This window comes from Somniosus microcephalus, chromosome 3, assembly GCF_052327205.1.
Source record: "Somniosus microcephalus isolate GS21.2 chromosome 3, FLI_Smic_1.0, whole genome shotgun sequence".
In the NCBI taxonomy this organism is placed as follows: Eukaryota; Metazoa; Chordata; class Chondrichthyes; order Squaliformes; family Somniosidae; genus Somniosus; species Somniosus microcephalus.
In genome coordinates this window covers 278,868,883-278,873,760 of record NC_140989.1, presented here as the reverse complement: position 1 = coordinate 278,873,760, position 4,878 = coordinate 278,868,883, and positions in this window count along the sequence as shown.

The window sequence follows — 4,878 nt, the reverse complement described above, 5'->3', positions numbered from 1 at the left end:
CCCCCCGCGCTCTTCCCCCCCCCCCGCGCTCTCCCCCCCCCCCCCCCCCCCCCCGCGCTCCCCCCCCCCCCCCCCCCCCCCCGCTCTCCCCCCCCCCCCCCCCCCCCCCCCCCCCCCCCCCCCCCCCGCGCTCTCCCCCCCCCCGCGCTCTCCCCCCCCCCGCGCTCACCCCCCCCCCCGCGCTCTCCCCCCCCGCGCTCTCCCCCCCCGCGCTCTCCCCCCCCCCCGCGCTCTCCCCCCACCCCGCGCTCTCCACCCCCCGCGCTCTCCCCCCCCGCGCCTCTCCCCCCCCCCGCGCTCTCCCCCCCCCCGCGCTCTCACCCCCCCCCCGCGCTCTCCCCCCCCCCCCCGCGCTCCTCCCCCCCCCCCCCCGCGCTCTCCCCCCCCCCCCCCCCGCGCTCTCTCCCCCCCCCCCCCGCGCTCTCCCCCCCCCCGCGCTCTCCTCCCCCCCCCCGCGCTCTCCCTCCCCCCCCCCCCCCCCCCCCGCGCTCCTCCTCCCCCCCCCCCCCCCCGCGCTCTCTCCCCCCCCCCCCCCCCCCGCGCTCTCCCCCCCCCCCCCCCGCGCTCTCCTCCCCCCCCCCCCCCCCCCCCCCGCGCTCTCCCCCCCCCCCCCCCCCGCGCTCTCCCCCCCCCCCCCGCGCTCCCCCCCCCCCCCCCCCCCGCGCTCTCCCCCCCCCCCCCCCCCCGCGCTCTCCCCCCCCCCCCCCCCCGCGCTCTCCCCCCCCCCCGCCGCGATCTCCCCCCCCCCGCGCTCTTCCCCCCCCCCCCCCCCCGCGCGCCTCCTCCCCCCCCCGCGCGCGCTCTCCCCCCCCCCCCCCGCGCGCTCCCCTCCCCCCCCGCCCTCTTCCTTCCCCCCCTCTCCCCCGTTGAGCTGAGCAGCGGCCGGCGCCGAGAGCGGTCTCTCGCGGGCGGCGCATGTGCGGGCGGCGGCCCGCGGGGAACAGGCAAGGGCGGCCTGGCGGCCGTTAGCGAGCGGGAAACTTCGGGCGGCCCGCCTGCGCTCCGTGAAACCTGAGAGGGGGAAGTAGAGAGAGAGAGAGAGAGAGGGAAGAGGAGAGAGAGAAAGTTTTTGATTTTTAAAAACGCCGGTTTGGGGACGGCGGCGGTTCAGGGATCACTTCAGTTCCTCCTGTTGTTAAAGACAATTTAAAACACAAATAAATTGTTATTTAATTCCCTAACACATCATTAAAATATTTACCTTAGTTCCCTAACACACAAGAAAGTGTGGGGGAAAAAATCGTGGAAAATCAAGATGGCGGCCACTCACCTCGGTTCAGAAGGATAAGGCCCCGCCCACACACGCACCGATTGGTCGACCGGTCAGGTCACCGAAGTGTAGGATTGGTCAATCGTCGAGTCACTCGACACTCAACTGTAGGACGGCACGCGCCAGGAACCCGCCGTCCGATTGGTCGACCTCGACGTCACACGGTCGCTAATGAGCGGAACGCTGAACGTTTTTGGGATACCGCGGGCGGGATTTTTGTCCGGCCGATACGTAAATACGCCTATGACCGGTCCGGAATAGCAAGCTTTCTTTTGAGTCGACGCGCGCGTCGGTACGCTCTAACTTTCAAACGTATAGAGAACGGACAGACAGAAGAGCCGCTTTATATATATATATAGATAAGATCGCCTCTCATTCTTCTGAACTCCAATGAGTAGAGTCGCAACCTACTCAACCTTTCCTCGTACGTCAACCCCCTCATCTCTGGAATCAACCGAGTGAACCTTCTCTGAACCGCCTGGAGAGCAAGTATATCTTTTAAATATGGAAACCAAAACTGCACGCAGTATTCCAGGTGTGGCCTCACCAATACCCTGTATAACTGCAGCAAGACTTCCCTGTTTTTATACTCCATCACCCTTGCAATAAAAGCCAAGATTCCATTGGCCTTCCTGATCACCTGCTGCACCTGCATACTAACTTTTTGTGTTTCATGCACCAGGACCCCCCAGATCCCTTTGTACTGTAGCACTTTGCAGTTTCTCTCCATTTAGATAATAACTTGCTCTTTGATTTTTTCTGCCAAAGTGCATAACCTCACACTTTCCAACATTATATTGCATCTGCCAAATCTCTGCCCACTAGCCTGTCTATGTCCTTTTGCAGGTTTTTTATGTCCTCCTCACTCACTGCTTTCCCTCCCATCTTTGTATCGTTGGCAAACTTGGATATGTTGCACTCGGTCCCTTTCTCCAAATTGTTAATATAGATTGTAGAGAGTTGGGGTCCCAGCACTGACCCCTGCGGAACACCACTCGTTACTGATTGCCAGCCCGAGAACGAACCATTTATCCCAACTCTTTGTTTTCTGTTAGATAGCCAATCTTCCACCCATGCCAGTATGTTACCCCCAATCCCGTGATTTTTTTATCTTGATCAGTAATCTTTTGTGTGGAACCTTGTCAAATGCCTTTTGGAAGTCCAAATACACTACATCCACTGGTTCCCCTTTATCCACCCTGTATGTTACATCCTCAAAGAATTCGAGCAAATTTGTCAAACATGACTTCCCTTTCGTAAAACCATGCTGACTCTGTCCTATTAAATTATGTTTATCCAAATGCTCTGCTACTATTTCCTTAATAATGGACTCCAACATTTTGCCAACCACAGATGTTAGGCTAACTGGTCTATAGTTTCCAGCTTTTTGTCTACTTCCCTTAAATAAGGGTGTTACATTAGCAGTTTTCCAATCTGCCGGGACCTTTCCTGAGTCCAGGGAGTTCTGGAAAATGATCACCAATGCATCCACAATCCCTACCGCCACTTCTCTCAAGACCCTAGGATGTAGGCCATCAGGTCCGGGGGATTTATCCGCCTTAAGTCCCATTATTTTACTGAGTACCATCTCTTTAGTGATTTTAATTGTGTTTAGCTCCTCCCCCCCCCACCCCCACCCATTGCCCCCTGTTTGTCCAGTGTTGGGACATTTTTAGTGTCCTCTACTGTAAAGACTGATACAAAATATTTGTTCAGCGTCTTTGCCATCTCCATGTTCCCCACCTCTAGTTTCCCAGTCCCATCCTCTAAGGGACCAACTTTCACTTTAGCCACCCTTTTTCTTTTTATATAGCTGTAGAAACTCTTGCTATCTGTTTTTATATTTTTTGCTAGTTTACTTTCATAATCTATCTTCCCTTTCTTAATTAATCTTTTAGTTACTGTTTGCTGGCTTTTAAATGCTTCCCAATCTTCTATCCTCCCACTAGATTTGGCTAATTTATATGCCCTTGTTTTCAGTCGAATACTATCCTTTTATTACTTTACTAAGCCACAGATGGCTGTCTTTTCTTTTACTCCCCTTTTTCCTCAGTGGAATATATTTATCTTGAAAGATGTGAAATATCTCCTTGAATGTAGACCACTGCTCTTGTACCGTCTTACACTTTAATCTGTTTTCCCAGTCCACTTTAGTCAATTCTCTCATACCTTCGTAGTCTCCTTTATTTAAGCTTAGTACGCTGGTTTGAGATCCAACTCTCTCACCCTCAAACTGAATTTGGAATTCAACCATATTATGGTCACTCATTCCAAGGGGATCCTTTACTAGGACATTTTTTATTAATCCTGTCTCATTACACAGGACCAGATCTAAGATTGCCTGCCCCCTGGTTGGTTCAGTTACATACTGCTCAAGGAACCTGTCCCTAATACACTCTATGAACTCTTCCTCAATGCTGCCATGCCCAATTTGATTAGTCCAGTCAATATGAAAGTTAAAATCCCCCATGATTATAGCTGTTCCCTTATTACAAGCCCCAACTATTTCCTGATTTATACTCCGACCAACAGAGTTGCAACTGTTCGGAGGCCTATAGACTACGCCCACTAATGACTTTTTCCCCTTATTATTCCTTATTTCCACCCAAACTGTTTCACTATCCTGATCCTTTGACCCAATATCATTTCTGACTATTGCAGTGATTCCATCCTTGATTAACATAGCAACCCCACCTCCCTTTCCTTCCTGTCTGTCTTTCCTAATTGTCAAATACCCTTGTATGTTTAGTTCCCATTCATGATTATCTTGCAGCCATGTTTCCGTAATGGCCACCAGATCATACCCATGTGTAGTTATTTGCATTGTCAACTCGTCAATTTTGTTACGAATGCTGCGTGCATTCAGATAAAGAACTTTCAAATATGTTTTCTGACGATTTATTCCTGCTTTTACCCCTTTTACTACTTTACCTTTATCATTATAGGGCAGGGCAGCACGGTGGCATAGTGGTTAGCACTGTTGCCTCACAGCGCCAGAGACCCGGGTTCGAATCCGAACTCGGGCGACTGTCTGTGTGGAGTTTGCACATTCTCCCCGTGTTTGCGTGGGTTTTCTCCGGGTGCTCCGGTTTCCTCCCACAGTCCAAAGATGTGCGGGTTAGGTTGATTGGCTATGATAAATTGACCCTTAGTGTAAGGGGGATTAAATACGTGGGGTTACGGGGATAGGGTGGGATATGTGTTGGTGTAGGGGTTACAGGGATCGGGTGGGATATGTGTCGGTGCAGGCTCGATGGGCCGAAATGGCCTCTCTGCACTGTGAGGTTTCTGTGATTATACATTCTGTCCCTTCCTGACACGCTCTGGTTTTTAATTCCCCCACTGCTACCTTGCTCTATTGCAATCTCCGCTGTCATTTTTATTTTTCGCTCTCTTAAAACCTCCCCCCCCACTAATTAGTTTAAAGCCCTCTCTACAGCCCTAGTTATTTGATTCGCCAGGATTCTAGTCCCAGCACTGGCCAAGTGAAGTCCGTCCCAACGGAACAGCTCTCTCCTGTCCCAGTACTGATGCCAGTGTCCCAGGAAGCAAAACCCATTTCTCCCACACCAGTCTTTGAGCCACGCATTTAACTCTCTAATTTTATT